A 16,789-nucleotide genomic window follows, 5' to 3' on the forward strand; every position below is an offset into this window, starting at 1 on the left:
AGTGGAGTGGTGCGCAAAGGAGAGAGAGAGAGAGAGAGAGAGAGAGAGAGAGAGAGGAAGACAGAGAGAGAGAGGGAGAGGGGGGTTGAGTTGAGTGCGCCAGACAGAAAGGGAAAGGCGATAAATATGGTTTTTGCAAGTTCTCCTTTGTGGTGGGATGTGTCTCCTCTTTTTTTTCAAGAGGGGGAAGAGGGGGAGGGGGAGGGCGAGGGGGCTAAACGCTGCGAGGGGAGCTGGTAAATTGAATGCTGTGAGCCCCCGTCTGAGCCTCTCTCTGTCTCTAAAAAGAAATTCAATTAAAGCGTATTGGAGGCTGGTTGAATGTGGCACAGCCCTCCAGTCCCACTGCCTGATAAGAGCTTGCTTCTCTCTCGCTGGTGTTATAACCGAAGCCCCCGATCGCTGCCTGCTAAACATGTAATCCCCTCCAGCTCAACAATGTCGGCCTCACTCCCCCATTCAATGCTCTTGGGAACCAATTCTCCCACATCAAATGAACACGGGGGAGAGAGTTGCGGGATGGACAGAGTAGCGCACTTCCTCTGGCTTAAGCCACACGCGGGATCACAAAGGCCGGAGCCGCGACAATGGCTGCTATCTATCTGGCACTCGACACACGTGCGCGAGCGCACGCGCACACACGCACACGCACACAAACAAATTGCATTAAATCTCCTTTGGGAAGTGATTTCAGGCCTTTCAGTGTTAAGTACCTGCTGCACTCGAGCTAATACCACCGCTAATGCTGGAATTAAGGCGGCCGTGTGTGTGTGTGTGTGTGTGTGTGTGTGTCGCACGCGCAAGTCAGTGTACATGTGTTTGCATGTTGGGCCTACTGAGAAGGTTATCGGGTTTGACACCAAAGTCACACAAATTCTGCTTAAGGGTATACAGGCCCCATGACCAGTGACCACACATTAAGTGTACAAATGGAACAAAATGGGCCTGTAAGGGTTCATTTGGTTCCATTACTGAAGGACTTGAAATGGAACGTCAAACAGAAGAATCTTAAAGACATCAAACTGTCTTTTTAATATGTCTTTAAGTATTAGGAGGTCAGAAGAAGCAGCAGTCTTGGAATGGGAAGGTTCCGGCGGGTTCAAATCCCTTGATCCTCCTTGGCTGTGTGTCGAAAATAACACAGTTGGGAACCACAGGATTGGAGGGAAGGAGGGATGCTTATAACCTACGATGAAGCTACTGCTTACTGTACACACTAAAGCTATGCAGGACACTCCATTTTAACACACGCACGCACGCATGCACGCACACATGCACGCACACATACTCTCTCTGTCTCTCTCTCTCTCTCTCTCTCTCTCTCTCTCTCTATCTCACACAGACAAACTCCCACATATACCGATGATGACTAATACGTTGCCTGGGAATAAAGCTCATTAATTAATAACAAGATACAATGGACTCACATTAGCACGGGCAGCCAGCGCGCGCACACGCACGCACGCATGCACGCTCTCTCGCTCGCTCGCACGCACACGCACACACACACACACACACACACACACACACACACACACACACACACACACACACACACACACACACACACACACACACACACACACACACACACACATACGCTTGCCCACCCCCTCCACCTAATCTCCAATTATTAATTAAAGTGAAATCTATGAATTACTTGCTCCATTATGTACCATGGCTTTGCTTTGCATTGTGGCCTGTTTCTCTCCTGGCCAGCAGATTAAAGTGGCTATTTGAAATCAATTTCTCTAATAACAGATCTTAACGAGCTCATCAATTAAGGCTTTGTTAATGGCTTGTTACCTTCCTCTCTCTCGTTCACTGTGTGTGTGTGTGTGTGTGTGTGTGTGTCTTGGGAGGGGGGGGGGTTATCACTTTAACTCCTAACACAGACACGCCGCCACACACACATTTGTCACTGTGATTGGTCAGAGTGGGCTGGGCTGCTTAATGCTGATAGGGTGATGAGGATGAGGATGGGGGGGGGGGGGGTGGATTGGGGGTTTGAGTGAACTTTCCACCAGACCACAAGCTTAGAGGACAATTAGGACTGATTGTACACACGCACGCACGCACACACACGCACACACAACAAAGGACACAGGAAACATTTATAATTGCATTAACAACAACGTGCAGCAAGACACACCCATATACAGTACCACACATAATCTATAACTATAAGGCCTTAAGATACAGCTTTTTGTGCATGTGAGTGTGCACACGTGATTCTGCCCTTGCTGTGCGTGTGTGTGTGTGTGTGAGAGAGAGAGCGAGAGAGAGAGAGAGAGGTACTGTGTGGGCGTGTCCGTGCCAATAGCAGCCCAGTCTTTATGTAAATGACTTTGATAATGGATGCCGGCATTGGGGTTGTGATTTCCATAAGTTAGGCTGCTCACTGGGGCGTTCCCAAGCTAAAAAGACCATTACTCCTTCTCTCTCTCTCTCACACACACACACACACACACACACACACACACACACACACACACACACACACACACACACACACACACACACACACTGACATGCACATTTCTGAGCCTATGACCTCTCTGGCTCCTCCTGTCAGGGTAATGTATGCATGAGTTAACTCCAGAAAGACTTCATTTATTTAACCTCGGTGTGTTTATAGATTTTATTGGTTAACATTAGGGCTCCAGTGTGTTCATTTTTTAGTCCCCGTTTTCATAATTTGTAAATACTGTCGCTCCATTCCCCAGTGGCCATAATGTTTAAATGTGTAAATGTTGGGTATTGGGTGAGCAGAGAGCCACAGCAAAATACTTAATAATTAAAGTGTAAAAATGGACGCAAAGGTTAGTCAAACTTGGTGTGTGTGTTGTCACTGTTGTGAGATTCTAGCATAAGGAATTGTGTGTGTGTGTGTGTGTGTGTGTGTGTGTGGTAGTGACAGCCCCGGGCAGAGGTCCCTGCACTCTAACATGGTTTAATGTCTTAGTGCCGGACCCCCGCTGTATAACACATTCACACTGACACACACCATACTGGCCCAAGGGTGGTCAGTGTGTGTGTGCAGTGCCGGTTCTAGGCCTTTTGAGGCCCTAGGCAACATATTATACAGAGCCCCCCCCCCCCTCCTGCTTTGCCACGCCGGATAAAAATTGTAAATTTGCCATGAAAATGCTTCAATCTGGTGCACTTTGAGATCAAAATTAAGAAGCTAGGTGGGGGCCACATATGTTTATAAACAAATCACAAATGTTTATGAACAAATCCCAAATGTTTATAAACAAATCCCAAATGTTTATAAACAAATACCAAAATGTTTATAAACAAATCCCAAATCCCATGAGACTTGGTCCTACCCCCCCGACCATGAGACCTACTACAGGTCAACTGGTAGTGGTCCTACCCCCCCCATGAGACTTACAAATCCCAAATGTTTATAAACAAATCCCAAATGTTTGTAAACAAATCACAAATGTTTATAAACAAATCACAAATGTTTATAAACAAATCACAAATGTTTATAAACAAATACCAAAATGTTTATAAACAAATCCCAAATCCCTTGGTCCTACCCCCCCGACCATGAGACTTACTACAGGTCAACTGGTAGTGGTCCTACCCCCCCCATGAGACTTACAAATCCCAAATGTTTATAAACAAATCCCAAATGTTTGTAAACAAATCCCAAATGTTTATAAACAAATCCCAAAATGTTTATAAATAAATCACAAATGTTTATAAACAAATCACAAATGTTTATAAACAAATACCAAAATGTTTATAAACAAATCCCAAATCCCTTGGTCCTACCCCCCCGACCATGTGTGTGTGTGAGTGAGTAAAAAGTTTATACAGTACATTTATATTTTGATGCCAAAACTTACTTTTTTGTACTTTTACTCAAGTTTATTTTATTCATTATTGATATCTTATTTTTTATTCCAGACTTTTACTTGTAATAGTTGTACACGGTGGTATACTTTTACTCCAGTAAAAAGTATCCGTACTGGTTCCACCAGACTGTTCACTAAGATTCCAGAGTGCCCTGTGGTGCTCCATTTCATGCAGGGCTTCTAATTACAGAGCTTTAATTACCGCGGCCTAATTCAGCAGCAGTAAATGACAAATATATTACAAAATAACAATATCCCCCCCCCCCCTTCATAGAACGACAACCCAAGTAATATATTTTGAACCCAGGGGCGGGGCCTAGGGGGCACTGGCCCCCCTTGTAATCTGATTGGCCACCCCGTGTTCCCCCCCATTTCCATTGGCTCTGATTGTCGTCAATCATCGTCTGCTACACTTCGTTGCCAAATTTGCTTTTTGTAAGCGACTTCGTCATTCTGGGCTTGTGTTGTCTGTAACGTCGCTTGGGCTTGTTTTTCCATACCTGGTTGCTGGTTTCTCTCTCGAAATCTGGCAACACAAGCATTTCAGATTTCAGACGAGACCGGCTATTTCAAAGTTTCTATCCCCGCAGCGTCGGAACCAGCTACTGTTTACGAGAAGTAAGATTGAACACTATATGTATACATTATTATGGATTGATTACATTGCAAGTATTTATTGAGTCATAACAATGTTTAGCAAACTAACGTTACTGTTCATGTGGTTCTATAATGTTGCCATGGTTAGCAGCATAGCATAGTATGGCTCAAACTCTGTGTTTACTATAGTAGCATTAGCATAGCCCAATTCAGCCTGACTCAGTGAAAACAAAACCAACGGAGCCAGAGTTACTGTTTAACGTTAATTTAGTTCGGTTTGCAAGTGTTGGCTTTAGATATGTGTGTGTGTGGGCAGTGGGCTAAGGCTTAGTTGATTAAACATTAAACGTAGAGGGAAGTATAATTGTATCCACATAAATTGAAATTTGGCATAATAGATGATGGCTTTCATGCTTTGTATGTTCTCAAGGTAGACTTTGCTAACTAACTAACTAACTTTTTTTTTTTTTGGCCAGGTCTCAATGATGCACAAAAACAATGAAAAGAAAACAAGGAGACATTAAAGACTTCTTTAAGAAGAAGCAGACACTGCTTGACAGTCACAGTGACAGTGGCAGTGCATATAAGACTGCTGAAAGCCAACTTGAAACTGACAGCAACAGTGAAAGTGAGGGTGAGCCTGGATGCAGTGTTGAACAAAATGTCCAGGTCCACACCAGCACCTATGGACCTCCAGGTGAGAATACACATTAGCAGAAAATTATTTAAAATATGGTCATACTTATCCCATATTACTCATTTGTTCTGCAGTTTTTTTGCAGTTCAGTGAATGACACAATTACTTACTTTTTAATTACAAATTTGATCTGATGGCCTTGTGTGCTGTGCAGTTTTTTGTAATGGCATGCCTTTGTTAAACATGTGCATTTTATGCTATAGTGTAAAAAGTACAACTTACATTTAAATACAATTTAAAATATAGATAATGAAGTAAATAAAATATAGTCATACTGTATGTCAATCAATACTTTCAGATGCACCAAGGGAGAGACCATCCCGTGTTGTACAAAACATCCAGGGCCAGACCAGCTCTGATGGACCTCCAGGTGAAAGTGCAGGTATGAAGAAAATGTTTTAAAATGTAGTCCTACTTGTTCTGTGAATTTACCTACTTTTGTTTTAATTACAAATTTAAACTGATGGCATTGTAGTGTTTCATGGTAGGCCTTTGATCAGAATCTGCACGTTATGCTGTAAGAAGTACAATTAAAATATAAATGACATTTTAACATAAAATAATACAATACAATAAAAATAGTTAATGAGGTGGTATCTATGTCAATCAATACTATTAGGGAGGGAGGAGACCACCACTGACTCTGATGACGACGCAGATGCAGAATCAGAATCAGACGACAGCAGCTGTACCAACCTCCCAGTTCAACCATTGCCTACATTTGCTGCACCTAAAGGTCCCCAAGGTAGAATATGAATGAACTATGAGCTTGCCTGCTGGAATGCAGTTGTCTTTTAAAATGTCATATGACAAAATTGTCATTGCTTGAATGAAATGTCATATGACAAAATTGTCATTGCTTGAATGAATGAATGCTTAACAATGACCTGATGGTAGACACTTTCAGCATTGCTCATATAGACTCATTTTGAAAACTTTGTACTTCCAGACATTTCTCAAACAAGAGCTGCAGGCCCAGCACAACCCATTCTGAATACCTTCCCTCGCACTCAATTAGGAAAGGGTAGGACAAAGACTTCACTTGGCTTGAATATTCTCAATCCAAACACACATTAGGCAGGTTTACTTGTTGTGGTGGTGCAGTGGTCCTCCAGCAGTAAACAGGTTTACTTGTTGTGGTGGTGCAGTGGTCCTCCAGCAGTAAACAGGTTTACTTGTTGTGGTGGTGCAGTGGTCCTCCAGCAGTAAACACACACTAGGCAGGTTTACTTGTTGTGGTCGTGCAGTGGTCCTCCAGCAGTAAACAGGTTTACTTGTTGTGGTCGTGCAGTGGCCCTCCAGCAGTAAACACAAGGACCTTCTAAAAGCCACTCTTTAAAGCCATAGCTGTCCTCTCTGATCTCGCCCAACCGCCTGTTTATCAAACCGACTTTACACTTTTAATGATTGATACCGGGAGAACTAATTATGACACCTCGGTTCACTCATTAAGTGCACGCGAGCTACACATGATTAATTGATTTATCACATTTTCCCCAGGCTCCATTTATAATCTCACGCCCTGAAACCCAGTTAAAGGAAAGGGGGAGGGGGGTGGGGGGGTAGATGGGAGGAGAGAGAGGGGAGAAAAAAGCGAGGGAGGGAGGAACTAAAGGACACAGGCACAGAGGAGAGGGGACAGAGAGAGAGAGAGAGAGAGAGATAGAGAGAGAGATAGGGGGAGAGAGAGAGGGGGGAGAGAGAGAGGGAGAGAGAGAGAGAGGGGGGAGAGAGAGAGGGAGAGAGAGAGAGAGGGGGGAGAGAGTTGGCATGGGAATGAAGGGAGGAATGAGAGGGGTGAGGAGAGCAGGGAGACAGGTGGAGGGGGGAGGGGCGTGATGGAAAGGGAGAAGGTGAGGAGAGAGAGGGGGGGGGGGTAGCGGGGGTTTAGAGGGTGGCGTCGAGGTTAAAGAATATTAATGTACTCCAACCTCCTGCTACTAAACCATATTAATGTGCTGGGGGAGCGCAGATAAGTGCTGTAATTATTAGACCGGCGGATGAGAGCGCGGGACAACGAGGCCGAGTATCAAAAACAACCAGACTAGAATAATGCCGCTGTCACCATGAAGCCACTATACCACCAACGCTGTGTGCTTTCTACAGCCGCACACAAGTGTGGGTTGGGTGGTTTTCTTTCGCGTTTCATTTGCATGTAACTTAACCCATTAGATTAATTCTACAAATGCCTTCTAAATCAGTATAGTTCTCACACTTTGAAGATTCTTTCAAAACAATACACAAGCTGCTGGCAGCGCGGGACAACTCTGTAACCTTAACCTGCAACGTACAACTGCCAACAATAGTTGACAATAGTCGACGCTAAAATCTAAAATGACATTGCCAGGGAATCTCAATATTCGCGTTGTTAAAATGTTTTGAAAATGTCTGAAAAAGCCTTTGGAAAAGAGCCACAAGCCCACAACACAATTGCGATGCGACATGTTGTGAGCTCCTTTCAAATAGCCGATGTCGGGTTAAGTGTTTTTTGCTATATTAATCTGTTTAGCTTGGGACCCCCTGGGGGTGAGTTACTGTATACCTCACACGTCCCAAAAGGTGGGAACTTTACTGTATAGTTGATCTCACCAGTTCAGGGTCCTCAGGGCTCTATGCTGGGTCTTGTCTGTGGTGTTCTATTGTGGTGAAAGAAGCCCATCGATTGGCATTATTTTGCAAAAGCTTTTCCACAATACAGATGCTGCATGGGGTTTAAGTGATTAAAGCACTTTGTATCATTGTAAGACCACAAATCAAAGCAACGATTCAAATAAATGCAAGATCATACCAAGATTTATTTTTCTATTTTGTTGCCGTTACCGTTTTTCGTTTGTTTTGTTTCCTAGATCGCTTCTAAAGCCTAAATAAAGGCTAAAGAAAAGCTCTCAAAATAAATGACAACAAATAAAGTTCTTTGGGGAGGAAAGAAGAGTCAACCACCATCTTGGCTGCTTTCATTTAAACAGGCCCGCATTGTTACACTCTTAAGAATTCAATCAACAATTGCACTGAGCTTAATCATCCTGCCAGCACAGAAGTAAATAAGCATTGTCCACGGCAAAATTTGGAGTTAAGAAGAATTTACACCTAAAGTCAAACAGGGTTGTGGCTCGCCAAGAAATATAACCGATCTACAAACCAACACTAGAGGTGAACAAAGGCGAAAAGGAGAGAAGAGCAGTCGGAACACAGATAGGAAGGAGGTAAAGAGAATAGAACGCAGAAAAGGAGGCGAGACCAGAGTGGGAGAAAAGATGAGGAGAGGTGAGAGGGTGTTATTTTTTCCTCCCTTTTCTCTTTTAGGTGGGGGCAGTCTATCAGTAGGGAGGTGTAATGAGATGCTAAGGCTTGGCTGCCTAACAATAGCTGCTGTGTGTCGCTGCTTAGCCTGCTGCTCTCCGCCTATTTGTCATAATCACAGCCAGTTTTCTCATTAGTGGAAACCATTACCCCTTAAAGCTTTATCTAGCCGCCTCTTATCGCACCTCCCTAGCCAGCACAACCGCCGAGGCCCGCCAAGCACGCAGAATTAACACGCACACAGTATGCGAGAGACACACACACACTTGCAGGCGTGCGTGTGTTCGTGCACGGGTGAACATGCGACGCCTGCTGCAAGAGGGTGAAACACATATCAGGACAGGGCAGGAGAAACGTTTATTGGTGCACAATGAACGCAGCAACACACACAGGATGGGCTCAGCAACATGGAGGATTAGCCAACGATCAACGACACTCACACTAACAAACTGACTCGTCTTCTTCCCAAAAATGTTTAATCGGTGACAAATACACACACATACGCATGCACACATTCCGACACACCAGAAGTACCCTCACTAACACCCCCCCCCATCCCCCCCCCCCCCAATAGAATTTGCATAATGTCATACAAGTTGGCCACACATATACGTAAATACATATATATATAATTTTTTTTGTCAAATCTCGTGTTTCTCGTGGATGGCTCAGGTGACCTTAATACCTGGATCGATCGTGAAAAGCACGGATTGAGTTAAGCCCATGTATATATGGAGATCCCTGATGTCATCAATATTGGCCAGCAACTCTACATCTGACCTCAAACCCTTAGATCTCCATATATGGAGCTTACTCTAGAAGGGCCTGCACCAAAGTTAGTGTTCGACCGAAAATTAAGTTCCGGCCCTACCTGGGCCCTCATCAAACCCTGTACACTCAAGACACTGCCCTGCTGCCACCCTTAGATCTCTATATATGGAGCTGACCTGTTCTGACAAGGAGATCACATACTTTAGCTCAGTTAAAAATGTATTGATTACTGTTCAGGTTGTGGACATTTGTGTGTGTGTGTGTGTGTGTGTGTGTGTGTGTGTGTGTGTGTGTGTGTGTGTGTGTGTGTGTGTGTGTGTGTAAAAACAACAACGCGCGTCCTCCTGTTAAGCCCTGGACAACAACACACTGTTCAGGTGTCAGTAGGAATACAAGCAGCCAGTGACCCCACCCATCCACCGAAGGAACTCCTGCAGTGCGAAAACCAGTTACAAAGTGCACCCATCCTAATCTGGCTCCATTAGAACTGTCTTTCCCTTGGGGGGGGGGGGAGGTGGTGGTGCCACAGAGCGCAGGGCGCGTTTATTTCACAGAGTCACCGGGCTTTGTTCAGCTGTCACGATGACCAACGACGTGGGACTGCCAGCTGATTCATGGCAGCGACCCCTGAGATCACATCTTGATGGGAGAGCCAGGCCAAACGACCAAACGCACCCCTCCCTCAGCAAGCCCATTACAGTCTATTTATCTATCTTGACATCTAATGGGGAGCGCTTCTTTTCCACTCCGACACTGCGATGCTATCACTAAAGGTTCAGTTAAGACTGTCTTGCTTGGCTGGCAGCCAGGGCTAACTGGGGTGCCGCAGGTTAATAACTGGAATAGGTGTTAACTTCGAAAATGCAGTAAAATGGAATTATACTCCCAGACTTTTAAGGACTGTGGGAGCTTCTCTGTTTGTAAATTAATTAGCACTATTAGTCCTGGTACAAATTATCTTTCATTTCATCAAGCTACACAATCAATCACTTCTCCAAAGTCTTCAGCTATGGAAATTGAATTCTTGTGCATGAGGAGGAGCACAATGTTATAGTTGCTAAACAAAATTGAATGTAAAATATTTTGTATGTTATTAATAGCATTAGTTTTGATAGAGACAATGACTGGAGGAAGAGGGGATGACATGCAAGAGTCTCGGATTCAAACCCAGGTCAGCGGATCATGGGAACAGGTTGTTTCCTCCTGTGAATTGTTGTGTATTTTTATATCCAAAGTTCATAAAAAGCCAATTTGAATTACTTCCTTTGAACAAAAACGTGCTGCATAATGAGATAACGTAATGATAATTGATTTTCACCTGTTTGATTCCCATCGCTGCATGTTCCTCCAAACAGCTGATTTTGATTACAGAACTACTCTGTTTTTAATCTCATTCAAAATGACATCCAGACAGTGTTTTAAACCTAATCCGCAGGCTAATATATACCTATGTATCAGAAAACATTATAGGTTAGAAGTAAGTAGCTGTCTTTCCCTGCACAATGCACTCTGTGTGCAGCGCAGATACTGACGTCCCATATAAGGGACGCTACGCTCTGATTGGTTCCGAAATGTACAAGCTGTGTTCTGTCCGAGTGGAATAGTAAGAGAGTGGCGACACTAGCGTTGACTCCCATTGTAACAATGGAATGCGGAAGCACTTTGCGGCGAGATCAAAGCGTGTCGCCACTCTCTTACTATTCCACTCTGTGTTCTGTTAGTCTGTTAGCCTATCCCGGTGTTGCTGTTGATTGTCTGTTTTAGATCACCTGTGTCTAGTTAGTCATTGTGTGTGTGTGTGTGTGTGTGTGTGTGTATATATATATATATATATATATATATATATATATATATATATATATACCGGTATATATATATATAATGGTATATATAATGTATAGTGTGTATTCAGTTCCTTGTCAGTTGGTCGTCGTACAGTATCTGATGTGGACAGTTCCCTCTGTAGTTTGTATTTTCTAGTGTGACTGTAGTGCCTGGTCGTTCTGCATTTGAGTCCTACACCTCTGTATCCACATTGTGACGGCATCAAAGGCAATCAACAAAAATAGGAAAATATTGTGAAAATGACCAATCTATACTGTATGTGCAACGCGTCACAAATGTGTGAGGCGATGTGAGCACTGAGCATGTAGATCAGTTATTTTATTACATGTAGATCAGTTATTTTCACAATATGTTTCTTTGGAACAAAACAAAATGTAATGTCTCAACTCCTACAATTCCATGAGTGCTTGTCAGGGTGGGGACTGGGGGTCCACAGTTTACATATGATTATTGTCAGGGTGGGGACTGGGGGTCCACAGTTTACATATGATTATTGTCAGGGTGGGGACTAGGGGTCCACAGTTTACATATGATTATTTTGGGCGGTTGTGGCCTGGAAATGGTGGTGGGTACCCCACTGGGTACTCTGACAACAAGTACAACGGCTATTGTGCGGCATGCATTCATCCCAACTTGCACCATTCCTGCCGCCTTTTATTTTTTCATTTTGAAAAAGTCAGCCTAGAATGACATATGCATAGGGACGCAAGAGTTATTGTGATTATGTATTTAATTTCTGAACTAGACTGAATTGTCTTTCAGTTTCAATACATCTCACATCTTATTCTGATAATTATCTTTTGTTTTTGTTTTGGGGACACTTGTTGCCGTTTCTATACACGCAGAACCAGTGTACTAGAGTTCATGTGGTTAAAATCAACACTCTTCTGTTAATGTTTTGCTCCATACTTTGTTGTTCTCTTTCTCTTCATCCTTCCTCCTCTCCTCCCCTAATTCCACGGCTGCTGCGTCTCCCTCCCCTGCTCCGGTTGCTCTCTATAAGTTAAGTAGTAGAGCCTGGCTGGCTTCTAAAACATTTAAATGAGCTTCCATTTGCAGAGTTTTGTTTGTGGCATTAATAGTCTTTAGTTTTCCACATGGTTTGCAAGCGGCAGCCAGAGACATTAGAGGGAGAAGTGGAGTGTGACGCATTTGGCCTCTCATCCCTGCCTCATCTGTCAAACTGAGAGAGAGAGAGGGAGAGAGAGAGAGAGAGAGAGAGAGAGACGCGGGCAACACGGGGGAGAAAGAAACAGAGAGATGGTGGTGGGTGGGTGGCTACAAAATATAAGGAAAGGATGCTGCAAAACTACAAATGTTAATTTCACCACTTGAACCTATAGCTCACATGCAATTGTATATTTTGGCCAAAGACATTTGGTGTAGACATTCCAAGTACAGATCCAGTTTACTATACTGTACGTTTCAGTGGTTAAAGAGGGTGTATAAGTGAGTACAGAGCCAGTTTACTATACGTTTCAGTGGTTAAAGAGGGTGTAAGTGGTGTTTTCCTTCCGCTAAAATAAGTATTTAATGTCTCTTTAATTCATAATTGATATAGAGTGATAGATAGGTACCCTCACAAAATATATGCAGTAATCCTGGTCTCTATACTGCCTCCCCCTGGCCAGCCGGGGCGCCTGATGGAGGGGAAAGGAACTGGTTGGAATAACGTGTTCCTTCCACGCATTACGTCCAACCGTGGAATCTCCCCCCTGTCAGGTGATAAGACTCCTCATGCATTGAAGGAAGCATGAGGCTTTTTTCTTTTATGTTTTGTTTTTTAAAGAAAACTGACATTTATAGAATGGGCCTCAGGTCTTTTTGGGCGGCAATCCCTTTTGGTGTTTTAAGCATTATGTTATACTTTAGCTATTTTTGAAAAATCGTGAAAATGTGGCGCAAATCTTTGAATATAATGATATGCTTTCAGAGCCAACGTTTTCAACTCAAATCTTTGCTTCTGAGGGGTTCCTGAAACAAGTTAACAACATATTTTCAGATGACATACATAGAAACATTTGAGAAAACTGTCAGGATTTAGAAGACATTTTGTAGAATCGAACTTAGGTCTAAATGAGTTAATGGGTTAATGGGCAACTTCTGTACTATTTAATACCAGTCTTCATATTGTCAACGTCTGATCCTCACAGGGCATGCATGGTGCTCTGCAGTCACATCACACAGTCTGTGTCAACATGCCACCCAGTGGCAGACGTTGGCAGAAGCTTGCGAGACACATACAGTACATGCAGAGACACATACAGTACATGCAGAGAGACATACAGTCCATGCAGAGACACATACAGTACATGCAGAGACACATACAGTACATGCAGAGACACATACAGTACATGCAGAGACACATACAGTACATGCAGAGACACATACAGTACATGCAGAGACACATACAGTACATGCAGAGACATACAGTACATGCAGAGACACATACAGTACATGCAGAGACACATACAGTACATGCAGAGACACATACAGTACATGCAGAGACACATACAGTACATGCAGAGACACATACAGTACATGCAGAGACACATACAGTACATGCAGAGAGACATACAGTCCATGCAGAGACACATACAGTACATGCAGAGACACATACAGTACATGCAGAGACACATACAGTACATGCAGAGACACATACAGTACATGCAGAGACATACAGTACATGCAGAGACACATACAGTACATGCAGAGACACATACAGTACATGCAGAGACACATACAGTACATGCAGAGACACATACAGTACATGCAGAGACACATACAGTACATGCAGAGACACATACAGTACATGCAGAGACACATACAGTACATGCAGAGACACATACAGTACATGCAGAGACACATACAGTACATGCAGAGACACATACAGTACATGCAGAGACACATACAGTACATGCAGAGACACATACAGTACATGCAGAGACACATACAGTACATGCAGAGACACATACAGTACATGCAGAGACACATACAGTACATGCAGAGACACATACAGTACATGCAGAGTCACATACAGTACATGCAGAGACACATACAGTACATGCACAGAACGAGTAAGATTGTAGTTTGAGACCATGCAGCCTAAACAAAGCTGTCGTGGACATGGAAAAAATGACCTGCTTTCCAAATGGATCCAATGTAGTTGTTATTTAGCCACAAGCTCTTAATACTTTCTATTGATTCAATATTTATAAAACAACAGACACACTTAACCACTTTCACCTTCAAAAAGAAGAAAATACACTTCCGCACACTGTCGGAAATGTACAAAAGAAATTGCACTTTATTCATTTGATGTTTTAGTCGTTAGATCTTCATCAGAACGGAAAACCCTTAAAAAGAGCTTGTGTGTGTGTGTGTGTGTGTGTGTGTGTGCGCGCGCGCACATGCGTGTGTGTGCGCACGTGCGTGCGTGTGCGCACAAGCATTCTCACTTTTTCTGTTCTCACCAACCTGGCTGGCATGCTCTTTCACTCTCCACTTTCTTGCATTAATTCTCCAAACCGTACGGGAGGTGGAGAGAAACTCAAACCTGGGTGGTTGAATAAATATGAAATACTCACTTCTGGTGAGACCCAACAGCCACATGGTTTAATAGGTCCGTTGGCCGGACCCATTGTTTTTCCTCTGCATGTACGCCTTTCCCCTCTATCTCACAGTACGTCTCTATAAAGCATAAATGTAAACAAAACAAAATCACCAATACTTTTAATAATAATGACTATGAATAATGACTAATCACTATAAGTTTGTTAGAGAGTGTAAAAAGCAAGAGGTATAAACAAGCCACCCGTTTAACCTTTTGCTTTAAGCTACATAGTCAGAACAGTGCTAGGAAACATAATACCATTGCCTATTCAGGTTCCTGGCCAAGTTAACAGTTAGACCCCCCCCCCCCTAGCCAGCTAGCTGGTTTAGTGCTCCACTGTATTAGCTCTGGGTTATGACACGTGCAACCAAGCGACTGACTGACTGCGCCATCGTTACCACGCCAGCCCGCGCCGGCCCGCCTGTCCGCTCCGTAATTAATACAACTGGAGCGCTAACATTTTCAGTCGGCCTCGCTCGCTCCCCCCTCCCCCCCCCCCCTCCCAACTTAATCACAGTTGTTGCCGGTAAAAAGGGAGCAGTTAACGGCTTGGTGCGTTAGGAATGGCCCCGGTCGCTCCCCGACGCTAATCGGACCGTTACGACTGAGAAGCTTTGCATTATGCAAATCACTGGCCGGGAACAGGTGACATTTGTAGGGGTTTGACTGGGCGGCGGGCGGGGAGCAGGGCGCCCGGCGACGCACGCAGTCTGGCTGATTCACACATTAGTCGCTGTCACAAGGTAACTGGCCCACTGCTCATCTGCATATAGAAACAACGCAAGGCAAGCATGCGTACACGCAAGCTTGAACACTCACACACTCACACAAAGACACCCACGCACGTCTGAAACATGTGCAGGCGAAGCACACAGGCGACAATATGCACGCACAAGCATGAGTACACACACTCACAAGTCACGTTCAGAGACAATTTAAGATGTAGGCACCATGATTACAGGGTAAATGTCTTATTCTATTTCTCCATTTCTGTGCGCGTGTGCATGATGAACAACAGACTGGAGAGAGAGAGAGAGAGAGAGAGAGAGAGAGAGATGGAGAGAGAGAGAGAGAGAGAGAGAGAGAGAGAGAGAGAGAGAGAGAGAGAGAGAGAGAGAGAGAGAGAGAAAGCAGCCAACAGTGATCTGTTGGCTCAGATGACAACAGATCGCTTTGAACCACAATATAGAGCATGTCATCTGTAATGCCAAATTTATACTTTGTCATATGACGGTGTCGTTGTCCGAAAATAGCAGCCCTATATAAGCGTATGGATGCAGCTTAGCTTATTATAGAATAGATTCATAGATCATCTATAGGCCAAGCAGACCAGGACATTTTCACCTGTTTATGCTGAAAATGAGTTGCCAGTGATTGAATTCTCAACCCCCCTTGATATGGTCGTAGAAACCTTGTTGTATATAGGTCCAAAGTTTTAACTTTTCAGGGAATAGAAAAGATAACCTCTGTTCCAGTGGATGGATCCAGTGTATTTAGTCACAAGCGTTGCCACAAGTGAAGGAGCTCAAGTGTCTCGACTCTCCGGGTATATTTATTGTTCACGAATGAGGGGATGACGGAGCGGGAGATCAGGCAGTGATTCGGAGCAGCAGGATCGGTATTGCGATCGATGTACCGCGCTGTTGTGGTGTACAGACCGCTGAGCCAGAAGGCAAAGCTCCCAATAGACAGGCCTGTTGTGGTGTACAGAGCGCTGAGCCAGAAGGCAAAGCTCCCAATAGACAGGCCAATCTTCCTTCCTATACTCTCATAATATAGTCACAAAGTGAGGGTCATCATGATGGAAAGAATACGGTTGCAGATTCAAGCTTCTCGGGATAGGGTGAGACGTTCAGTCACGGAGAGACTTGGATAGGGTAGGGTGAGACGTTCAGTCACGGAGAGACTTGGATAGGGTAGGGTGAGACGTTCAGTCACGGAGAGACTTGGATAGGATAGGGTGAGACGTTCAGTCACGGCGAGAAGCTTCTCGGGATAGGGTGAGACGTTCAGTCACGGAGAGACTTGGATAGGGTAGGGTGAGATGTTCAGTCTCACGTCCCACTGGGAGGAGACCCCCGGGCAGACCAAGGATGA

General features: G+C 44.1%; 1 long non-coding RNA gene across 1 annotated transcript; it reads left to right on the forward strand.

Moving 5' to 3' along the window:
* Positions 1 to 5,094: 5,094 nt before the first annotated feature.
* On the forward strand, positions 5,095 to 5,901 carry LOC308322348. Its single transcript, XR_013964697.1, has 3 exons — positions 5,095 to 5,163; positions 5,462 to 5,545; positions 5,783 to 5,901. It is a non-coding gene; the product is annotated as an uncharacterized lncRNA (long non-coding RNA).
* The last annotated feature ends 10,888 nt before the right edge of the window (positions 5,902 to 16,789 follow it).

Source organism: Protomyctophum bolini (assembly GCF_963924005.1).
Source record: "Protomyctophum bolini genome assembly, chromosome: 10".
Classification (NCBI taxonomy): Eukaryota; Metazoa; Chordata; class Actinopteri; order Myctophiformes; family Myctophidae; genus Protomyctophum; species Protomyctophum bolini.